A 26,341-nucleotide genomic window follows, 5' to 3' on the forward strand; every position below is an offset into this window, starting at 1 on the left:
ATAACCCCTCCAGAGCGACGGGTATGACCCATGAGCACAGAGGTACGATCCGTGTGTACGACGGTACGATCCATGTGTACGACGGTAAGATCCATGTGTACGACGGTAAGATCCATGTGTACGACGGTAAGATCTAAGTGTACGACGTTACGATCCATGTGTACGACGGTACGATTCATGTATACGACGGTACGATCCATGTGTACGACGGTAAGATCTAAGTGTACGACGGTACGATCCATGTGTACGACGGTACGATCTGTGTGTACGACGGTACGATCCATGTGTACGACGGTAAGATGCATGAGCCCGACGCTGTATATACGTGTGTATATATACATACATTTACTAAAATACTCAAAAACCTCAAAATAATCTATACTACGAAAAATATATAGAGAAAAATCGCATCCTTGCCAGGTGTTTTTTGAGGCGACACCACGAATAACAAATAATACAAAAATATCCTAAAAGATATCAAATACGGAGCACTTTCACGGCGCTGGTTTTTCTTTTAGGCCAAAAGGTTTTCCCAGATACCTTCAAAGGAGCGAAGAACGGGATGAAAGGGAGGTGAGGGGGTCGGTCACCAGCACCTACACAGATCCCACACAGATCTTTCTCCAAGAATAAAATACACATTTTCTTTCACGCATGACCAGATAATAATTGCGTATTAAGCTTCATAAACATATTCAGAAGGACTGGAAAGGGATGAGAATTGATGTAAACACATATATACATGCAGACTCCCAACTGTACATATAAACATATAGCCATATATACACAACACTATACATTTTCTTCATACTGTCGTATACCCAAACAGTGATATAAATACAGAAGGCTGAAGCACAATTGGGGAAAGGAGTTCGGGGTTGGGGAGGGTATTTGTGCTGGTGTGATTGTGCAGATACGCGAGTAAGGGAGAAAAGAAAAGGAGAGAGAGAGAGAGAGAGAGAGAGAGAGAGAGAGAGAGATTAAATATGCACCACTTCTGTCCCCCATCCCTCTACCAGGCCGCCCGAGAGTGAAAGCTGTTAGACTCCAAATCACAATCTTGAAGCAAAATCCAAGACTGGCTATTGTGTGAGGCTTGGATAAACCTCTGTGTGTGTGTGTGTGTGTGTGTGTGTGTGTGTGTGTGTGTAGAGTTTGGTTACTCTGAGCCTTATTAATAAGGAGGTACGACCCTTGAGCACGACGGCACGATCTTTAACAGCAGCACGGTCCCTTGAGCACTCTAGTGGTGCCCTTGGGCCTGATGAGGGGATTAACTCTGACCTGACACTCCTCATGGGTCAAAGGCCAGGCCATCGTGCCCGAGGGTCGCACTGCTGTTTTCCTGGTTCGTGAAGTCGTGCTCGCCTGCCCCAACGCCCAACAGATAACCTTCGAAAGACAGACATCACACACAGAGATCGACTGCGGAACACCGTCCTTCATACCTCACTGCGTTGGGCCAGCCACACCGCAGGCAAGCGAGCAATAGGAAGTACATTTCCTTGTGGAGACGAACGTTCGAGACGCCTCACTCCACCACACCAACATACATATACATTACGTGACACCTACCGAGAGAGTCGACACTCACATAGGCTCGCCTTCTGTCTACATCTATTGACCGCGAAGTCGTCAAGAACTTACGCTATCTGTTCGATGCGTGGGGGAGGAGAGAGGGCGATGTCCAGGGAGCGGAAGTGGAGGCCCCAGGTTAGGAGGGACCTAATCGATTGTAGGTTAAGTAGGTCGTGAGGATTTTACGGGCGCGAAGAGAACAGATGTTGAGGTGAGGAGAGAACAGATCTTTGGAAAATATGGGCAGGAGATCTTGAGGTGGGGAGAATAGATCCAGAGCTTGAGGTGGGGAGAACAGATCCAGGGCTTGAGGTGGGGAGAACAGATTGAGGTGGGGAGAACAGATTGAGGTGGGGAGAACAGATCTAGAGTTTGAGGTGGGAGAAGAGATCCAGAGACTGGGATGGGGAGAAGAGATCTAAAGTTTGAGGTGGGGAGAACAGATCTTCTAACTGCCAGAGATTCCTCCTCACTCCACCTCCTCCTCCTCCTCCTCCACTTTCTTCACCCCTCCACTCACTCCACTTCACGATCACCTACCTGAAAAATAAGAAGAAGCACATCATTAGCATAACCCTGGGAACATACGAGGCAAACTGTACCGGCAATCAGTAAAATGTTAACACGGAACAAAGTCATATTTTGGTGCAGACAACACACACACACACACACACACACACACACACACACACACACACACACACACACACACACACACACACAAAATGAAGATACCTTCAACACAGTAAATACCGCCAGTGTAATTACCTGTTTGTACAGTTGAGGGCGGGAGCTGTACAGCCGGGGTAGAGAGAGAGAGAGAGAGAGAGAGAGAGAGAGAGAGAGAGAGAGAGAGAGAGAGAGAGAGAGAGAGAGAGAGAGAGATGGAAAATCAAACTGACTGAAGAGAAACCTTTACTGGACGTCGACGAGCGTCCAAAAAAAAAAAAAAAAATTGTGACACGAGCGTGAGTGAAGAGGATATGTTCATGGAGTGGTGGAGAGGGGTTGATGGGGTGAGGGAGGTGGGGTCAGCAGGGTAGTGAAGAAGGTTGATGATGGGGTGGGGCGAGGGGAGAGATGACTGGATGGGGTTGGTGGAGAGTGGGAGTGAATGGTGATGTACCGGAGGGGCTGGTGTCTGATGGGGGCAACAGACGCACGTTCAGTAGGTCGATAGATGGTCGAAACAATGTCGGCAACTGGGGAATACGGGGTAGATAATAAAGCTAACGGTGTATCGCTGTTGATAAAGTGAGTAGACGACGGTACGACCCTTGACCACGAAGGTCTGAGGCCAGGCCATTATACTCGAGGGTCGTTCAGCCATGCTCAAGGGTCGTTCCGTCATGCTCACACGTTCCCCAGCGGTTAATGAGAGAGGTTGGAGTGGATGAAGCATCGATGAAAACGACCCGGTGGTGGTAGCGACTGGGTGACTGACTGACTGACTGGGCTGGGTTGTGGAGTGGACCAGGTCGTGGAAGTGTGGGTGGGACGGTCCCGGAGCGGGTGGGTGCCATCCACGGGGTTGACGGGAGCGGATGAGGCACACTGAGGGAGGGAGGGAGGGAGGGAGTGAGGGAGGCACACTGAGGGAGGGAGGGAGTTAGGGAGGCACACTGAGGGAGGGAGGGAGGGAGCGATCAAGGCGAGGTCTAGGTGGACGGGAGTTGATGAGGAGTGGAGGAAGGATCCTGAGGTGGGAGGAGGAGGTGGAAGTGCTCACTTACCAGCCGGGTCCAGTCCAGACACCAGGTCATAACTCACACAACGCCCGGGGAGAGAGAGAGAGAGAGAGAGAGAGAGAGAGAGAGAGAGAGAGAGGGAGAGGAGAGGTCAGGGGAGAGAGAGAGAGGGAGAGAGGGAGAGAAGAGGTCAGGGAGGGAGGGGTGCAAGGTTCATAATGGCATTCTCGAACTTTCCAACATTCCACTTCATCCTGCCATTATTTACGTCGTCTAAACTTGTCTGCGGAGTGATCGGCTGGGCAAGAGTGCACCATTTAATCCCGGGTCCCAGGCGCACACAGTCGCCCTCTCTCACACACACACACACACACACACACACACACACACACACACACACACACACACACACACACACTCTCACTCCCGACCCACAGCAAACCATCCCCTCTCGTGTGTTTCTTCACAGACGGATATAACATCTAATATTCCCGTTAGGCCATGACTATATAATTATATATCTTTTTTTTCACATATTCGTCACTTCCCGCATCTGCGAGGTAGCGTTAAGAACAGAGGACTTAGCCTTAAAGGGGATAATCCTCACTTGGCCCCGCTCTCTGTTCCTTATTTTTGGAAAAGTAAGAAATGAGAGGGGAGGTTTCCAGCCACCCGCTCCCTTCCCTTTTAGTTGCCTTCTACGACATCCTCCAACCTATAATCTCATCCATAACCTCTCGTCTTCTTTCGTCACTCATCCAGCCCCACATCCATTACATCCAACCCCCCCCCCCCCCCACCCCATCATCCAATCATTCTCAGCTCCTCAGAAAATGATCACCTTAATTCCTTAACATTATTGATCCATAATATTAACACCACTGCTCAACCATTTCAGGTTTTAAACGGCTCTGCTCAACCCAAGTATATGACCCAGCCTAACCGACGCATTCCCACTCTATCTAAATCCGTTTAATTAAAGCCTTCATCCAATCTAACTTTGCTTTATCTACGCCCGCTTTATTAAACTCGTTTCATTAAACCCAACTAATACAATTCCACAACTCATTCCCGGCAATTTCTCCGACTCTTCTTTTACTCTTCCCACTCCCCCCCTTAAACCACCAGGATCTCCTTGGCGCATTTCAATAAATCAATACCTATGACCCATTTCAACTCCCTTCCTCATCAAACCTCTAAATCCACCCATTTCCATCACAGTGACTCAGGCTCCATTCCACCAGGCACTCCATACAGGGCGTGGGTGGGGGCCCCAACTCTCCACCTCCACCTCCAACGCCCCCACTCACCAACTAAACCAGTGGTTCGTATCTAACCAGCAGCGCAGACGGACTAAACCATCCTTCCCAGCCCCACTCCAGCCTCCCATCCACTCCATCTTCTACCCCACAAGGCCGGAGGACGTGGCTCAGAATAAAACGATTTTCTGTGGCGGACGAGGCGTAAATAAATAAAGGAAGGGCGGTGATCTGAGATTAAATGTGTGAACTTATCCATCACTTCTGGCTAAGTTATCCGTCTGTCTTTATATCTGTATGTCTTCATATTATTCCATCTGTCTAGGAACCTGTCCACCTACCTATCTGTATACGTATACGACACACACACACACACACACACACACACACACACACACACACACACACACGGGACTCTTCCTCCCCCAGTGTGGCATCACCTGTAGGAGGGAAGACGACCTACGGTTCCCCAGGAAGTGAAGGCCGATGGTCCCCCCCACCTCAGCAGTGAGAGGACCCCCACCAGGAGGATCGATTAAGCGGCACAGTGACCTTCTCTATCACACCCCTCCCTACCTCCCTCAAAAGTCTTCTCTCCCTCCTCCCTTCCCTTACCCACCAACCCTTCCTCCATCCCTCCCTCCGACTTCTACCCACATACCTCCTTCTCCTCCCTCCCACACTGTACTCTCTTCCCTCCCACTGCCCTCTCCCGACCTTACCCCCCCCAGCTCTTGGCCGTCCCCCAGCTCCTGACCGTCCCCTCCCCAGCTCCTAGCCGTCCTTCCGACCACCTGATCGTCCTACCCTATCCCAGCTCTTGAGCGTCCCCCCAGCAGGAGAATGTCACGTGAGTGGGGATGGTAAAGTTCATCAGCGGGCTGGACCATAAAGCCCTCCACATGGCACACCTTCATCACACACTCCCTACTTGGCCAACCATAAAACCTCCGGGTTTACACCGTAAAATGCACTCCGCGCCCCCGGCAGATACTTCACAATAGTATGCAAAGACGGACGCTGTACCCCACGTCTTCTACATGAAGGGTAGTGCAGTCCGTGTATACTACAGGACGGATGGTGTACTCTACGTGTTCTACATGAAGGATAGTGCAGTCCATGTATATTACAGGACAGATGGTGTACTCTACGTGTTCTAGAGGATGGAAGATGTAGTCTACGTGTTCTACAGGATGGAGGCTGAAGCCTACGTGTAATAAAAGAGCGAAACCATTTCTGACGTGTTACAAACGTCTCTTCCGCTCGTAGGTAGAGCATAGCATTCATAATTTAAGCTACACAATCTACTACTACGAGTGATATCCAATATAATGATGAAGATATATATATATATATATATATATATATATATATATATATATATATATATATATATATATATATATATATATATATATAAGACATAAACAAACGAAGAGCCATGAAACATTAAACTGACAGGACAAACAAACGCCAAACTATGGTATTGTAACAAAAAAAATGAATATAAATACAACCTAATCTACAACCTTCAAAATATGTTAAAAGTTCAAAAAGAATATAACCTAAACTTTCGGCATATGATACATTTACCAATAAAAAAAATATGACATACCTTCAGAACTGAGCAAAATTACCAATAACAGAAAAAAGTAACCTGAAACTTTCATAATACGAAAAAAAAGGGACAAAAAAAGACACACACACACACAGAAGCTATCCGAAACCCTCCGAAATATAGAAAAATGACCAATAAAAACAGACGCGGACACACGTGCCTGCACAAAAATACAACACTCACTGGGCGGGTTTTAATTACAGGGCGACACAGCGCGGCATCAAAGGCCCTACATGTGCATATTCAAACACAGCAACACTGATCACCAACCAATATCCATCAACCAACACTATTCAACCCCTTCCACCCCCTACGCTTACCAACACACACACACACACACACACATACAAAGAGACACATATACATCTACATATATACACGTAGATGGGCACACAACATGCACTTCTCATATACATAAAGGGATATATATATATATATATATATATATATATATATATATATATATATATATATATATATATATATATATATACATAACAAGTTCTCACACAGAAACTGTACACAACAGAGGTAGAACCAGTGCCTTCTCTGTCAACAACTCCCAGCAAAACACCACGAAAGACGAGAAAACAATAACACAAACCAAGAAACACCAGAAATAGAACAAGCCAAGAAGCAACACGAAACAGTAAAACACACACACACACACACACACACACACACACACACACACACACACACACACACACACGAAAGACGACAGAGAGCAAAACTATAGAGCAACTCCAACCTATAAAATAGAGGGACTGAGAGGAGTAGAGTCAACAGTCCACCTTTCCGTAACATAATCAAGCAGCCTTTCAGCTCTGCCTTCCGCTATACACTTCCTCCAGCACCTCCCTGTAATTAAACACCAGAGAGGAGAAATAAAACTGTCGTAACGCGAGAGCAAGTAACTGTATGGCTGTAAAGTGAGGGGGAAATTACTCTCTCCTGTGTGGGGGAACAGGCATGTGAGAGAGGGGCGAGAGAGGTGACTGGGTGTGGCGGAGTGGACTAGGGGAAAGACTGAGGAGGGAGAGAGGGTCACCAACGGCATATGGAGGGAAGAAAGGTCTCGGGGGAACGAGCAACACACACACACACACACACACACACACACACACACACACAGACACACGACACACACACACAGTACCACTTCCCTCGCCTTCGTCCAACAGAGAACTTGTGAAATAAACTGGCACAGAAAATGTTTACATCCACAACACAAGCAATTCAAATGTCTCACCACAATCCATTCTGCTGAGTAACTGCGTTAATTTCTACAGACTTTTAACGCAGGAATTACGTTGAAATAACGCCTGACCCCTGACAGCGTAAAACTGGGACTGGCGAGTGTACACTGAAAATATGTAAGTGGTGGTGGCAGCGTCGCGTGAAGACATACTTGACAATCCACATATGTAAGAGAATATCCGACGTAAATTTACCTCAATTTACGCTTACGCGAGACAAATGCATACGTCTGTCCTCCCCCCCTACTGCACAGCCCTTACGACCGTGGCATGTACTCAGACCATAATGACAAACGAGGCAACACAAACCTAACATTACTGAAATGAAAGAAGACGAGATTAACAAAGGCGATAAGACCTCAGGGAATCGTAAGGTCTCCACTTTCTTTTTTTCCGGTCCCTCGCCTGCCTCATTTCCCTGATGGTTTGTTTTCACATTACACGAGAGAGTTAAACCACTAGATTAAGTTGAACCATTTTATCCAGTGAATCTCCACTGGAGAGCTATTAACTAGGGGCTTCCAAGAGCTCGTGTCCATCCTCATCTAAACCTGACGGGCGATAAGAAAAGGGAGAGTGAGGAGGGGGAATGGGAGGAGGGGAGGTCTTGAGTATCCGTTTTGTTCAAAGGAAGATTTGACGACCGTCATTGATCAAGACAACATACCAGTGATGTGAGACTTTGGCGTACATGATGCCATGATCGGACCAGTCCAAGGGACAATGTGCACGGGATGGTGCCGCGGGATGGCAGGGGATGGTACTGGAAGGGTCTGGTACGTAGGAGGACCTGATGACGTCCATTCCGTGGAGAAAAACCATGAAGTGGAGGGTCGTTGGTGGCTGGCGGGTGGTGGACACCTAAGCACGTCGCACACCTCAGTGCCAGAGAGACCAGGTCGTGTTAGCGCGCCGTATTCATAACCCCAGCACCGGGGATCGATCCCGCGTGCCTGGCACACTGGGGGCTGCAAGCTGTCCCCTTATACCAAACTCAGAACTGGCCACGAGTGAGGGGGGAAAAAAATATAACATGCACTGGCTGGCTCGCCTCTCTTCGCCTTCTCTGGGGTCAGATCAACCACTCCAACTGTGCTACATTTGTTTCACTTCGTACAAGATTTGCTGACCATCAGGAGACAGGTGAAGATGCCAGACACACTAGACCTCACGTCTGCACACACTCTCCGTCGACACGACCCTTAAGGGCGACGGTAAGGGGCACGACCCTCGTGCATGATGGTAGTTTATAACTCTGTTGCACGACGGTACGACCCTTGAGCACGAAGTGAACTGACGTACAACCTCACCCTTCACTCCAAGAATTGTACCGTCGTGCTTGAGGGTCGTATTGTCGTGCTCAAGGGTCGTACCGTGCGGTTGAAAGGTCGTACCGTCATGCTCATGGAGTTTAGGGTTGAGCCTGGAGATCATTTCCATATCCGAGAGCCGTATGAATAAACGAGAGAGAGAGAGAGAGAGAGAGAGAGAGAGAGAGAGAGAGAGAGAGAGAGAGAGAGAGAGAGAGAGAGAGAGAGACCAAGCTGCCACGTGCATCGCCCGCTTAAACTTACGATCAGACGGCTTATTCAATCCAGCCCAACGCGAGGGACATCACAATACTGAGTCCCTACACCAGGTGATGCACGAGACCAGAGAATCACACCTGAAGACGCTCCCTCACCAACGCTCCGACGTGAGGCAGGAAGGCACACGCGATGTACACAACAATACACAAGCAGTACAGTACACTGTGCTGGGGGTGTACAGTGGATGTACACACCAGGGGCAGTACACACGCGAGAGCACAGGGCCACTAAAGCAGCGGGAGGAACGAATGCATGGCCACACCCGGGGGTAATCAAGACACACTGCCCGCCCTGCCCGGCACTAAACTAATTTGCCTATTACATCTAGGAGGAAGAGGGCAAGCCTGGCTCGGGAACAACCACAGCAACCACCACAACCAACAACTACAACAGTTTTTTTTACCCAACTAACAACGGCCTTTACCAACCACACACGAAAGACACCCACCAACCATGACTTTTAGTTACCAGCCATGGTCTCACATGTTTACCAAATGGCGTCCTAGCTTCGTTTCTTCGATGTATATCAACTGACTGTTATATTTCTCTCTTGTGTCTCCCCTGATGATGTGATTATTACACGAAAGTGCACTTGGGAACTTTTCGTGTTTCATTTTCCCCGTGGACTCATAGGAATATCTTGATCACGCGCAAAATTGTGATCCTTTCCAATATATATATATGATAACTAGTTAATCACAGCTTTGTAGCTCCTATTCAACCAGGGCCTCGAGATAATGACCTCAATATTGTAGTCTCTTGCCCACTGTAATTTCTGTTTCAAAAGAGGAAGTTTATGGCTCGTTACCGGACGGCTTCTAGTCCATTAAACCTGTCAATACTGATAATATCTAACAGTCAACAATGGGTGATATGATTAGCATTAAGAACCACAAACGACCATTATCACCACGATTCGTCTCAACTAGCCACAACGACCATCACAACCACCACTACCATTACCTGATATCACCATATGGTACATACAACCATCCCAGTCCATCACTTCAAATAACCACAACCACCACCCCACACCAACCAACCAACCAACCAATCATGCCCTCCTACAACAATCACCACCATGCCAGTTAACCACAACTACCACGATCCAGCTAAACCACAACCACCACGACATCAGCCAACAGCAACCACCATCCAACCAGCCAACCAGCAATACACCTTATCCCCCCAACCACCCCACACTCCCCTGATCCACCTGCGAGCGGTCATCACATCCCACGTACACCCCCACCCAGTACGAGTCTGGGGGAATCCCTCAAAAACCAGTGTGTTCCACAGAGGTGCAATACAACGGCAGTATTGACCAGCATCAAACATATCTCTTCCAGTTGTATCCCGTCATTAAGTCAGCGATTCAATTATGCTAATTGCTCTTTACAAGCCGAGTAGCGTAACAAAGTTAAATTCGACTGGAAATATGGGCCCCCAAACTCGCCACTGCTCTTATGCAGAGCCGAGGGACGATCCTGCCCACCTCCCAGTATTGTACAATGGTTGGAGGGTTACAGACCCACTCACCCACTACCTTACACTTACTATCATCTGTACAACAACCAAAAGTGGAGGGTATCATATGAAGAGGTACACAGATATACCTACATTCCTCCACCTGTTCAACAACAACGTCTGAAAAAAAAAAATGGGAGGCTAATTTCTCCATCACACAGTCACTTCCCTTGAATTTTGCGGTACAGTGAACCATCCACGTGGTCATCATTCCCCTACAGTGAATATCAAGTCTCGATACTGACCTCTGACCCGGGTGAAACACTCCCGATAAAATGTATGGAAAACCTCCGCCGGGGGGGCGCCACAGTTACTGAGAAAACCTCTTTAAAAACCAACCTCCCACCCACTCAAGAGTTCGAGAGACATACCAGTATAATGTATGGGACACATGATGAGCCACAACCAATGATAAACCCTTTAACAACCCACTTATACGTCTGAGACACACCCATTACAACGCATGGAAAATATGGAGAGACAAAACCCCCAGAGAAGACAAGTAGACAAAACCCCAGAGAAGACATGTAGACAAAACCCCAGAGAAGACATGTAGACAAAAACCCCAGAGAAGACATGTAAATAAAACCCCCAGAGAAGACATGTAGACAAAAACCCCAGAGAAGACATGTAGACAAAAACCCAGAGAAGACATGTAGACAAAAACCCCAGAGAAGACATGTAGACAAAACCCCCAGAGAAGACATGTAGACAAAACCACAGAGAGGAAAAAACCCTACCCGTACGTTTGAGAACCATGTCGTATACCATACACAGAAAACCCAGGAGACAAAACCCATTGAGATATTCCTTTATAGATAAAAACCACCCGCAATCGAAGGGCGCGTGAAACATTGCCCGTCGATATATGTACCAGAGAGAGAGAGAGAGAGAGGGGCAGACGACTCCATCATGGAGGGAGGCAATCCAATTACCCTGGGTGAATTAAGTATGCAATAAAGCCATCCAGCAGGCAACACTGACATGGTAATCTGATCTCCGACCTGCCACGACGCACGCCGGCTGCCAGGATCCGCGCCACACACCGCTGCCTCCTCCTCCTCCTCCTCCCACCTCACCTCACCTCCTGGGGACAGACAACCTGGAGGAGAGAGAGAGAGAGAGAGAGAGAGAGAGAGAGAGAGAGAGAGAGAGAGAGAGAGAGAGAGAGAGGTGGTGGTGGTGGTGTTTTAAGGAGCTGGTGATCAATCCAAGAGGCAAGGGAGCTGGGGGTCGCTTCACCGAGACCGTGGCAAAAGAGTTCGGGGTGATGTCTGAAGGAACGCAGATCCTTCAGGTCGTCTTGTGGGCACTGTCGGCCACGTACCTTCAAGTGGAGACCCATAAGATCTTCTTAAAGGAGCCGACGGTAAAAACCTTAAGACAAGGACCCCGAAAATTACCTCCGGCCGGTCGAGGGAATAAGATTTGAAACAAAGACCTCTCGGCAGAAGGAGACACCACCCACCGCCCCCCGCAACCCCCATCTGGATTAACAAGATTGCTTAAAGAAGCCGACGGTAATTCTGGAAGGACTGCGGGAGATTATCATGGCGTCCCCGAGAAAATTATATGATTTAAAACAAAAGATCTCAGCACAGGAGACCTCGGTCTGGGGACAAGAGATATTGGGGAAGGAATCAAAGACACACACACACACACACACACACACACACACACACACACACACACACTGCAACAGGTGGGAGATCCGGAGTAGGAGGAGGAGGAGGAGGAGGAGGAGAATGGGGACCTTGAAGCAAGAAAAGGAGAAAAAGAGAGGGTGAGATGGAGAGAGAGCGCGTGTAAGGAAGGGGCGAGCTGTACGCTGCCAGGGAAAGAAATCAAGGACCGACATCCCGGGGATGGAGGAAGGCAGAAGGAGGGAGAGATGAATAAACAGAGAGGAAAACGAGCAAAATGCGAGAGAGGAAGATGGAGAGAGAACAGCTCGTGAGCGAATCATGGAAAAGTCTAATCTAAGGTGAGATGCGATGGATGTGGGAGGGGAACCCTGATAGTGAGAGCCATTTTACCTCGAACGGAAGAAAATTTAAATGTGAGCGCAACAAGGGAGAGGCAGGCAGCAGAGCACCTCATGGTCCATGTCGAGGAAAGCCATAGTGACCTAAGTTCCTCGTCGTATACAGATGGAGACGGGGGAGGGCACACAGCAGGGGGGGAGCGGTGTGATGTCTGGTGGGAGGAAGGCGGAGGAGGGAAAGAAGGAAGGAAGGATGGTCACAGAGAGATGTGGGGGATGGAGGCCAAGTGGACGCCAGCTGAGGCAAGCTAGAAAACAAATGTGTGACCATGTGAGTCTCATGAGAGTCATAGTAGCCTAAGACAAGGTGGAGGAGACAAGAGATTTGGTGAGGGAGGAAAAAAAAGAAAGAAAGGTCAGAGGTCACCGAACCTGAGGTCAATTAATGAGGTTCGTGGTCGTTAGATACAAGACAGCAGGAGTAGATGGGGACCAAAGAATGCGACACGAACCATCTGGGAAGCAAGCAGCAAATAATGAGGGTAACAGAAGCTATCAAGACAGGTGGAAGACCACATACTGAAGGAACCAAGTAACAGAAACTACTGAGAAAATCTAACCACACACACACACACATAAATATATATATATATATATATATATATATATATATATATATATATATATATATATATATATATATATATTATCCCTGGGGATAGGGGATTAAGAATACTTCCCACGTATTCCCTGCGTGTCGTAGAAGGCGACTAAAAGGGGAGGGAGCGGGGGGCTGGAAATCCTCCCCTCTCGTTTTTTTTTTTAATTTTCCAAAAGAAGGAACAGAGGGGGCCAGGTGAGGATATTCCAAAAAAGGCCCAGTCCTCTGTTCGTAACACTACCTCGCTAACGCGGGAAATGGCGAATAGTTTAAAAGAAAAAAAGAAATATATATATATATATATATATATATATATATATATATATATATATATAGATAGATAGATAGATAGATAGATAGATAGATAGATAGATAGATAGACAGATAGATAGATAGATATATAAGCCTTACAAATACACAAATACCTACATTACAAATGATATATCAACATACACACAGGCGGGCAGGCACACAGGCCAACAATACCAACAGCTTGTAACACTCGAGCACATTAGAACAAACAGAATATATATATATATATATATATATATATATATATATATATATATATATATATATATATATATATATATATATATATTCACAGCTTAGGTTCCCTTTAAAATGAACGTAAACGTGAGGCCAGGGACAACAGTTACGGGTCTAGTTGACCTCATAACAACGTAAGTAACAGCACCAAACTGTGGTCCTGCTGTGAGGGAGATCAAGTAAATAAACACAGTTCACTTTCATTTCCGATGGGAGGGAGGGCTGTGGGCTGTGGGCCGGCCGGGTGGGAATTCGTGGACATTTAAACGTAGGGGAGGCACGGGGAGCGCTGCTCCTCTGCACGGGCGGGCAAGCTCGGACATACGCCAGAGGGGACTGAGTACGAGATGGTGGTGTGGGTACTGTGCACGGCCGAGGGAGGAGGCACGGAAGGTACGGCGGTGGACAGAAGTCGCAACACAAGCACTGGAGATTAGACCAGAATACTAATAACACTTGTCTCCACCCAACCATCCTAGATTAGATATGGCAGAGTTGCTTTGTATACATCTCGAAGAACAGCACAGTTAAGGAGTGGCTACCCAGAGTCCTCAAGCCTTGACCTGAGTTGATCCCAGTACTTGAGGGTCAGGTGAAAGACCAGGCCATCAATAAGTACCCAAGACCCTCACCTGTGTTGAGGAGAGTTGTGCCTCTATCGGGCTGAAGGGTAGGGTAGTGCGTAGTTAAGGTGGGGGGACTGACAACAAATATCCTGAAACCCACCATCTGCAACACAGCAGCGAGGGAAGACGGCGGGACAAAGAAGGGCAGGAAATGTACAAGAGGAAGCGGGAGCAAGGCAGGCAGGCAGAGCAGTCGGCCTCGGGGGAGTTCGTTAAGCCTGAGACGAGAAAACCCACGCCACAGCCGAGATATGGCTCAAAACTGGGAGGAGGAGGAGGAGGATGAGGACGAGGAGAAGGAGGGGGGTGTGAGGAGGAGGAGGAGGAGGACGAGGAGAAGGAGGGGGGTGTGAGGAGGAGGAGGGTGAGGAAGAGGAGGAAAAGCTAATCAAGTTATATCTGGCTTTACACTCTGTGCTGCTGTCTTAATACCCACCACAGCACTACGGCTGATTACAAAACACACAACGCCTGGGAGAACACACAGGTACAGCTGGCTGGCATGTACACACAGTCCTGGGGAACACCACGACGCCACAGACGATTACAATTGACACAGTCTTGGGAAATGCTCGCTACAGTACATTGAGGTATATACTCACGGAGGCGAATTGTTATGAACTCAAGTACAGCAAAACGAAGGCTGTATCGGGGTCAGGCCACAAGACTAGGAATTAAATCTGAGATACACAGGATCCCAAGGATGCACAGAAGACACACACACACACACACACATAAAGGAATATATGAAGGCAGATAAGCAGGCATTACTGTCACACTCACATAAGTGCTTCAGTTCACATTCAGGACCACACAATCTTACACTATCGTAAAAGAATACATATCTTCAGAGATGAGGCCTGGATAATAATGTGATAGTATACTGACTGTGTGTGTGTGTGTGTGTGTGTGAGTAGATATAAAAACATACATAAATTCATGCGCACCAAAATCCAGGCAAGAGAACAAAGAAACAAATTCTCTTTCTTATTACACCCCATCTAAAGCAGAAAAAGAAATCTAAACTTTCTTCGCGTTTTGCATTACAAAAAGATCCCCGGCCAGAGTAAACCCCGCTTTCTCCAAACTAGTTAGAGCGTTTGCTGAAAAGAAGGGAAAAAAATTATATATATGTATATATATTTCAAAAAGCATCTTCCATGCCTCGAATACTAGGAGAAATGCTGAGAAGCGGGTCGTTAGCAGACCACAGATGGAAGATGATGATGATGATGATGATGAAGAAAGGAAGGAAAAAAGAAGATGGATTCATAGAGAGAAAGTGAAGAAAAGAAGTGAGGACAGGATATGGTGGGGAAGGTATTATATTTGGGAGAGAGTTTTACCAGAGAAGTGGGGGGTGTAGCAAGTGAGAAGGTTACTGGGGAAGGAAAGGGAAGGGTGTAAACAAGGTGGAAACACGGGATGAGAAACAGTGCAGGGGGCAGCGCTTGCCCCTCCCCCTTGAGGGAGCCGCCGCACGACGCTCGGGACGAAGAAAAATGCCAACTGAGGTTATCACAGCCGGAGGAAGGGAGGGCCACGATTGGGGCGACCGCGGCACGCCCCGCGAGGGCGACAGGAAGTGCACGAAGCGGAGAAGACGACCTCTGGTGCACGAGGCAGGACGAGAGGCTAACTAGAGGGAGACACAGATAAACGATCTCTACAGTACGATGAGAGACTCAAAGACCTCTGAGAGGGAGACGATCCTCCTCTGACGAGACAGAGACGACTTTTGTGAGACGAGAGAGAGAGAGTGACACGTAAGGACCGATGATGGAAGAGACACGACCTATGCAGGAGGAAGGCAAAAGGCCAATTGTACAGGACGGAGAAGGAAGAGATGCTTCACGAACGATACAGACACGAACTCGACAGCCTGAGACAAAGAGACAATCTCTCCGTAACAAGAAAGGCAAAAGGAGAGACAATATCTCTAAAAGACCACACAGCGAGAAAATCCCTACCGGAACACACCAAAAGAGACAGTTCCGTGCAGAAGGAGGTAAGGGGAAAGAGATATCGTATCTGTGCATTAAGAGATAAAGACGAAGGGAAAGAGATATCGTATCTGTGCATTAAAAGATAAAGACGAAAGATATTCCCGTAGGAAGAAAGCACAAAGGCACTGAAAATAATCGGGGGAATCACACGACGACATAAAAGGAAGGATCATTGGCGGAAAAAAGGATAACCAAAATCAGGTCCAAAAAAAAAAGGAAGAGAAGAGAAGAGAGAAAGGAAGAGAGAAAGTTATGAAATCCAGAAATGTCAATAAAGGTGTGGGATGATGGTGGTGGTGGTGATGATGGGAGGGGGTCAGGGGATGGCTGAGAAGGGAGGCTACAAACGCTCCATCGGGGTGAAGGATCGAGCAGAGAGAGAGAGAGAGAGAGAGAGAGAGAGAGAGAGAGAGAGAGAGAGAGAGAGACAAGACTAACTACTGCACACCTCCCTCGCTGACGCCACGCTATCCCTCACAACTACCTCTCGCAAAAAAAAATGTTAATTAGTTGTAAGTCGGTGGGAGGGTAGTGTGACGGAGGGAGGCCCTCCCTCCCTCTCTCTCTCTCTCTCTCTCTCTCTCTCTCTCTCTCTCTCTCTCTCTCTCTCTCTCTCTCTCTCTCTCTCTCTCTCTACACACACACACACACACGTCCGGGCCAAAATAACATTAATTAATGCCAACATGAAAAAAAAAAAACTGTTGCTCGGAAGCGCTGGGTCCAAACTTGATACAAACACTAATAGCGTCTTCGACAAAAATTAAAATGACTATTTCCCAACTTTTTTTTTTTTTCCTTTGCGTATCATCACGACTTAGACGTGCCACGGCGCGGAGAGGAGGGGAATACAGAGTGAATCTTGAGGACATGGGAGACCCAGATAACTGATGGGGTGGTACGTGGGAGAGCCAGATAACTGATGGAGTGGTACGTGGGAGACCCAGATAACTGATGGGGTGGTACGTGGGAGAGCCAGATAACTGATGGGGTGGTACGTGGGAGAGCCAGATAACTGATGGAGTGGTACGTGGGAGAGCCAGATAACTGATGGGGTGGTACGTGGGAGAGCCAGATAACTGATGGGGTGGTACGTGGGAGAGCCAGATGACGGAGTGGTACGTGGGAGACCCAGATAACTGATGGGGTGGTACGTGGGAGAGCCAGATAACTGATGGGGTGGTACGTGGGAGAGCCAGATGACGGAGTGGTACGTGGGAAAGCTAGATAAGTGATAGGGTGGTACGTGGGAGAGCCAGATAACTGATGGGGTGGTACGTGGGAGAGCCAGATAACTGATGGGGTGGTACGTGGGAGAGCCAGATAACTGATGGGGTGGTACGTAGGAGAGCCAGGTAACTGATGGAGTGGTACGTAGGAGAGCCAGATAACTGATGGAGTGGTACGTGGGAGAGCCAGATAACTGATGTAGTGGTACATGGAAAAAGCAGATGAGAGGAAAGGGGGTTGATACATGAGAGTACGTGGGACGGCCGGGGAAGAAAGAGACCTAATGGTGTGTGACGAGATTACCCGCTGCAACTGAGTAACAGTATCCTGCATTACTCATCTATAACGATGGAGACGGGAGGGTAAAGCAGAAGGCTCCTCCCAGCCCACCACTATAGATGGAGACAGAATAGTACAGCAGAAGGCTCATCCCCTCACCTACCACTATAGATGGAGACAAGGTAGTACAGCAGAAGGCTCCTCCCCACCCACCACTATAGATGGAGACAAGGTAGTACAGCAGAAGGCTCCTCCCCACCCACCACTATAGATGGAGACAGGATAGTACAGCAGAAGACTCATCCCCACCTACCACTATAGATGGAGACAGGATAGTACAGCAGAAGACTCATCCCCTCACCTACCACTATAGATGGAGACAGGATAGTACAGCAGAAGCCTCCTCCCCACCTACCACTATAGATGGAGACAGGATAGTACAGCAAAAGGCTCATCCCCTCACCTACCACTATAGATGGAGACAGGATAGTACAGCAGAAGGCTCCTCCCCTCACCTACTACTGCTCCCTCCAGCACACGGAGAGATTGAAGGGAGAAGGAATAACTATTTGACTGAAGCAGTTGTGGTCACCCCGCTTCACTGCTTCACGAGCCGAACCATCTGTACATCCTCGTCAGCTGGAGGGAGACCAAACCTATGCAGACCACCTGGCCTGGCGAGCCATCTGGCTGTGTCATTACCCATCTGTGCAGTACGGGTGGAAAGCTCCCCATTCGTGGGGGGAGGAGGCAAATCTCGTCTAATCACCTACTGGTAATTACCTATTTGTATACTCAATGGGAAGGGAGTTTTACACTCGTGGGGGTCCCATCTCTTGAGTATTCTCCACTGTCATATAACATCTTAGATTTGTGTGTGTGTGTGTGTGTGTGTGTGTGTGTGTGTGTGTGTGTGTGTGTGTGTGTGTGTGTGTGTGTGTGCACTGGCAAGCTTCCAGAAGCTACAACACCTTTTCAAATTTTCAAATCACACATCTCAAATTCAATCATAATTCAACTCGGTTATTCAAGCAACGACTAGGATCTTCAAATATTAAAAGCCAAACCCGAGGCTCTTGAAATGTTAAATGTCCAAGATCTTGAAATGTTAATTAGACAGGAGTTTAAAATCTAAAGTGACCAGGATGTTGAAAATGTTCAAAGAAAAAATTTTGAATAATTAGATTGTTAGGAAAGGTGTCCAAACGAGCCAAACGGTCGTACATAAACGTACAATACAGGACCCAACAGCCTCATTTAAACCTGAAAAAAACAAGTACAATATAAACCAAAGTGTGTGTGTGTGTGTGTGTGTGTGTGTGTGTGTGTGTGTGTGTGTGTGTGTGTGTGTGTCACAACACAGCAACAGGAAAAAGGAAATATATAACCCAAACACTCCACATGAAAGTAAATAAATATAAACCCTTCACAACAGCAAACAACACAATTCTGGGAAAAAATATAAACCAGTTTATAACATAAACCAGATGGTAACAACATGTAACAAAGTTAAAAGATATGTCACACAAAGCCAACTATTGATGAATGATGAAAAGGAATAGACTAAATGCAGGAATACATTCATGATAACCACGTCCAGGGTGTTCCAAACAACCTAAGAATATAAACCAAGCGATAATCACAACACAAAAACCAACTCAATAATATACAATATAAATCTACCACAATATAAACCGGGTGATGACCACAGTATGTAAACCAGCTTATACAAATTATACAAGGAAAGACTCACTCATCATTCTCTACAAAACCCTACTCAAGCTTTATCTACAATACGCATGTCAGATCTACTTTCTACAGTTTTTCAAAGCCATAAAAAAAAATAATGAAGATACGAAACGAATTCAAACACTTAGCAATAAATTTTATGAAATAAATTCAGATCTTAGTTGAAAAAAAGAAGACTCAAAGACAGAACTTTTTCAAACACTTACTAGTATTATTTTCAAGTTAAAGATACAGTGACCATAAATAACAATATAAAGTTAATTAAAGACAAAAAGATGTAAACTTGGGTAAATATATCTTCAGCAACAGAAGCTGTAGGACACAGGACTGGTGTACAACCAGAGGAGCCTTCTGCCTTACTACACTGTCTCCATCTATAGTGGTGGGTGAGGGAAGGAAGGAGCCTTCTACTTTACTATCCTGTCTCCATCTATAGTGGTGGGTGAGGGAAGGAGCCTTCTGTTTCACTATCCTGTCTCCATCTATAGTGGTGGGTGAGGGAAGGAGCCTTCTGTTTCACTATCCTGTCTCCATCTATAGTGGTGGGTGAGGGAGGAGCCTTCTGTTTCACTATCCTGTCTCCATCTATAGTGGTGTGTGGGGAGGGAAGGAGCCTTCTGCTTTACTACTATCCTGTCTCCATCTATAGTGGTGGGTGAGGGAAGAAGCCTTCTGCTTTACTATCCTGTCTGTATATATATAGTGGTGGGTGAGATGGTGCCTTCTCCTTTATTATCCTGTTTCCATCGATGCAAATTACGGATGAAGGATCCTTTCACTCACACTCTTTATTTTCCTGTCACTCACTCACTCACTCTCATTCACTTACTCACGTCTCTCTCTCTCTCTTACATCGCTTCTCTCCAACACACACACACACACACACACACACACACACACACACACACACACACACACACACACAGGGCGTGAGTGAGTGGAGAGGTTCAGGGTGTAGGGAGGCAAAGGTAGGGACGGGAATATATCGTGGCCATCAACTGTGTTTTTACTGTTACTGTTGGTGGCTGCAGCCACACCCTAGGATGATGATGGCCACGGTAAAGCCACAGTTACAGCACGCACTCTGGTGCCCACGCACTCCACTACGTACGCATTCTGGTACTCACACCGTCCACTACACCCACACACTCTAGTACGCACGCACTCAGGCAAGAGACGCACGCACTCCGCTAACCAGCCCGTTAAAAATCCATTTATGCCCACTTATAACACCACTTAATACAACATTTAACGGGTAAACTCCTCGACACGCGTTGCTACAAATACGCTCTACAGATTTTACAGTTATACACACACACACACCACACACACACACACACACACACACACACACACACACACACACTACCCAAAATGTTTGATGCACGGACATCATGTATGTACATTATTACACCCTTACCATTCAATATACATTATTGCACACACCCATCGTCACTTTACGCTAATAAATTGTTAAACCATATTTACGCCAAGCTATGGATGCGCAATAAAGAACAATATCCTTTTCCAAGTCCCTGTATGTTCCCCCCTTACGGCGGTATGGCAGCAAGACAGTATCATTCCACAGATACCTGACGACACCCGTTACAATCCACAACCAGCCTGTGTGAGAAGTTACCTCAAGAATGTCTACAGGAATGCCCAGCGAGGGAGGAAGGGATGGTCTAAGCTGGCCCCGACCGAGAGATACTGGATGATACTGTCATATATATATATATATATATATATATATATATATATATATATATATATATATATATATATATATATATATATTGAGTAGCCATGTATCACCACAGGCATTCCAAACAGCGGTATCTGCATATGTTTATCATATATACAGCAACACAAGCAACACAAGGTCAGCAGTATTTAAGATCAGGTCTGGGAAGGTCATCAGTATCTAAGGTCAGGTCTGTCCCGGCACTGTCGCTGGCGGAGGGGGGAAGGGAGAGGTCAAGGCACGACCCAGCAGCAAGTGGGTCAAGAGGACCTTCGGTCATTACCAGCCGTGGGGGTAAGAGAGGAGGAGCTCCACCACGAAGTACCCACCTGAGATAGACGTCCTCACTGCTCTCCTACTGAATGATGCACACACACACACACACACCACCACCACCCTCCTACCTCTCTCTCTCTCTCTCTCTCTCTCTCTCTCTCTCTCTCTCTCTCTCTCTCTCTCTCTCTCTCTCTCTCTCTCCTCTCTCTCTCTCTCTCTCTCTCTCTCTCTCTTCTCTGGGGGTAGGACATTGTTCTATCGCAGGTGTCACGGGAAATAGGACGTGGCCTCACGTCTATTGATACTACTGAACCCAGACGTGGTGACGCGTGGAAGAAGGCGTCGCCAAGACACTTGGTTGATGAGGAACGTGGGAGGAACATATGGTTACAATCGCAAGTGTTGGGCAACACGCCTCTAAGGATGGCCCGTATTCATTCCCACCACGCCAACACGCGACTCAGCTACCCCCTGCGCGCTGTCCGCTTCCCTTACAACGCGAGAATAGCTGGGATGTTCCGACCTGACCACACACACACACACACACACACACACAGGCGGCGCAGAGGCTGTCAAGTTCCCCCTTCTCAAACCCTGGCCCAGGTTGTTGTCTTTCCTTGCTGCCTCACAGTCAAGTGGGTCGCTGGCTGGCACTCAGTCAGTCAGTGTCATCATCTTCCCTCCACCTCCTCACTACCAATCACTCTCCTTCTTACGAACACTCAAGCCTCCTCTCTCTTATAATGCCCTCTGATCCTTCTTACTCCACACATACCACTTTCTTTCTATATATATATATACATTGTTGGAACCACTATTCCTTCAAACATACCCATTTTTGCTTTCCGATATATATATATATATATATATATATATATATATATATATATATATATATATATATATATATATATATATATCTGCCTTGTTAACGTTCAACCTCGACCTCAGCGACGAAGTGGGTCACAAAACTCGGACGCAAACAGTATCACACACAACAGTTCCATCTCCTCCTCCTCCCAGGCCGACGACAACACAGATGATAATGGCCCTCGAAAAACACCTCATCTTACCAGCAGAGCGCCAAGACCCCCCACCTGGTGGCAATGCAGTAAGCTTTAACCTGACCTATATTGCCAGAGGTCGTGGATCGCCGGCCCTCTCTGAATGTGGGGGAGATTTTCTACCAGGGTGAGCTGGTTGGGTCGCTCCCATGGTGGGCAATCTCCATCTCCTCCTCCTCCACCTCCTCCTGTGTGGGCAGGTCGATTCTCTCCCACTGTGGGTAGCTCCACTGTCTTCAACTGTGGGCGGGTTCAGTCCCTACCACTATGGGCAGACCGATTCTCTCCCACGGTGGCAACGTTTAATGACCGTGCAATGTGCCATAACTCTACTACTATTCATTTGCATACACACCACATCATGATCTGCAAACCTTGGAAAAGGTTACTGAAAGTCACCTTGGGGTTGGATGCACTTCCTGAATTACCCTGATCACCAACAAAAACATGCCTAACGAGCATACAATGTAATTTCATCAGAGAATAGTACTTACGCCTATATATCACTGTAGTACTTAAGATAAACCAGTGCATTAGTGTCTCAGTACAGTACTTGAGACAAACATAAGTCTCATATGTATTTCCTAAGTACGTGAAAACAAGAAAATCTCACAAAACCACACCAATACAGACGGAGCAAGAGCCATATCTCCTTAACAGCCAAAGAGCCAATACCAACAAGGAAAAATACAAAACCCTACATCTATAAAGACGTCAACCAGACAAACGCTTGGGGTAAGTAATACAGCAGCTCTACCTGGCCCTTTGTTGTAGCCAACGGGAGGAAAAATAACTGGACTAATTTATCATAGAGAAGCCACTTCACTCAACCACGTAGCGTGGGATCGTATGGTAACCTGCACAAGATGAACTACATCGTGTACCTGGGCGGACGCAATCATGCGTCTCATCCTCTCAATACGTAAGCTATCTTCTTCCCCGAAGACGATGTTGAACCTGCTTGTAAAATATAAAGAAATAAGTACTGAAAAATAAGTATATTCATATAAACACGAGGATCTGCATAGCCTTATGCAGGAGGTCAACTGACGTACGAGGCAAAAAAAAATAGTAGTAATATTTGCACAAGAAACAAATAAACAACAGGAATTCACTGGCATTATGGAGATGTATTTATATAAACACGAGAACAAATAAGCCAACGTTTACATCGCGAGAAATATATATATATATATATATATATATATATGGAATCATATCCTTCATATATGAATAAAAAGATCCTTTGAAGTTCTCTACGTAAAGAATCGAAAAATCTGCAGTAAAGCATAAAACCAGTATTCATGATGATCCATCCTAAGGTTTCACAGAAAAAAATAAAGTGTATCACGACCAAGGCAAAAAGCTGGGCCCACTGTACGTGTCTGGCCGCCGCTTCCCATAGTTTATGTATGAAGACCCGCCACACGAGGATTAACCATTATGATACCTCCTTTCCTCACACAGCTAAGCTGAATTCTCTTCACTCTTCCGTCTTTCCATAACCTTTCCACCATCAGGTATCAGGTCGACAGACGCCCCGAGGTGCTTAGATTAATCTTCGCTGCATCACCTCAGTTATCAAACTTATCGTATAACTTCTCAAAGCAAAAAGGCTAAGTCTGAGCAGCATTTCTGCCATTAGTAAACAAATTACGTAGAACCAGGTGACCAAGACTTTGTGACGCGAGCCCGACCTTTGACCCGGTCCTTGTGGGTCGAGGCACAGATCACGCTATCATACCCAGGGTTGTGCTGGAGGGTCGTCTGCTCCTGCCTCTGGGGTAAATATCCAGTAGGCACACACAACTCCTTCTCAAAATGCTTCGCGGACGACTACGTACGAAGGAAAATCCAAGCTAAGGCGCTTTCCTGATACGCACACTAGCAGCCAAGGCCTCCCATCCTCTGTGATGGAGAGAGAGGAAAGTCACGTCTACATGTTCCCCATGGTGGTCTATGCGGGGTCATGCGAACCCCTGCAGACCAGTCAGGAACTCTCTACGGACGTGGATGTGCCTCCTACCCGCGTGCATGACTCACATGCAAGCGAAGTTTAACCTTCCGTTGGAAACATATGCAAAACAGGAGGACCAGAGGGGGGCTCACACACACACACACACACACACAACTTGTGGCTCCACTGCATGTAAACATAGCCCAGCTACTGCTATGAAATATTTCATACCGGTACTCCTGGAGGCCGGACTCCTGAAGGCCGGACTCCTGAAGGCCGGACATTTGAAAAACACACGGCAAAACCCAGCTTAAACTTCCCAAGGACGACGGTACGACCCTTGAACGCACTGGTGCGACGACTGAACACGTCGGTGCGACCTTTGGGCTAGCACAACGGTACATCCACTGTGTCACACTGAGAAATCCACACGTCACACGGAGAAGTCCACTGTCACACTGAGAAATCCACCGTCACACGGAGAAGTCCACTGTCACACTGAGAAATCTACCGTCACACGGAGAAGTCCACTGTCACACTGAGAAATCCACCGTCACACGGAGAAGTTCACTGTCACACTGAGAAATCCACCGTCACACGGAGAAGTCCACTGTCACACTGAGAAATCTCCGGTCACACTGAATCTCGTCACACGAGAGAGAGAGAGAGAGAGAGAGAGAGAGAGAGAGAGAGAGAGAGAGAGAGAGAGAGGGACGGAGGGAGAGAGGACCGCGTCACCACGGAGCAAAATCACAGTCGCCAGCTTTCGTCTTCACCACAGCGGCGTCAACCGACGCTTGTCTCACCGCGCTGCTCCTCACGCCTGGAGGAGAAAACCACCATCTCCAGCTGTGTATGACAACTGGGAGGGAGGGGGAAGGGAAGCCAAGCTACTGACAGCTGCACCGGAAAACTGCAAGGCATTCGTAAGTGCAGCTGACACCTGGAAATGGTTTCCAGCTGTGTCTGACAACTTGGGGGAGGAGGAGGAGGAGGAGGACCATTTACAGCCGTACCTCGACAACTGGTAACCGTTTACAACTGCACCTGACAACTACAGGCCATTTACGGTGGAGTCTGGGCTACTGACAAATCATTTACAGCTGGACCTGACAGCTGCAGAGCCATTTACAGCTTCGCCTGAAAGATGGGAATGGTTTCCAGCTGTCTATGACGACTGTAAACCATTCACAGCCGTGTCTGACGACTGTAAACCATTTACAGCTGTGTCTGACGACAGTAAACCATTTACAGCAGTGTTTGACGACAGTAAACCATTTACAGCAGTGTTTGACGACAGTAAACCATTTTATAGCCGTGTCTGACAACTGTAAACCATTTACAGCCGTGTCTGACGACAGTAAACCATTTACAGCAGTGTTTGACGACAGTAAACCATTTACAGCCGTGTCTGACGACAGTAAACCATTTACAGCCGTGTCTGACGACAGTAAACCATTTACAGCCGTGTCTGTGACAAGTGGAAAACCATTTACAGCTGTACCTGACAACTGGAAACCATTTTAAGTCCCTGTCATTAACCATTCGGGAACGCGCTCTATCTGATCGCCATGAATTTCCACCTGCCAACACTTGGCCTCAGCAGCTCTGTCACTCGAAGCGATATCTCAATACCCGAAAGACCTCGCACACATGAGGGGGAAGGGGGATGTTATTCCATGTGTGGCGAGGTGGCGA

Source organism: Panulirus ornatus, chromosome 47 (assembly GCF_036320965.1).
Source record: "Panulirus ornatus isolate Po-2019 chromosome 47, ASM3632096v1, whole genome shotgun sequence".
In the NCBI taxonomy this organism is placed as follows: Eukaryota; Metazoa; Arthropoda; class Malacostraca; order Decapoda; family Palinuridae; genus Panulirus; species Panulirus ornatus.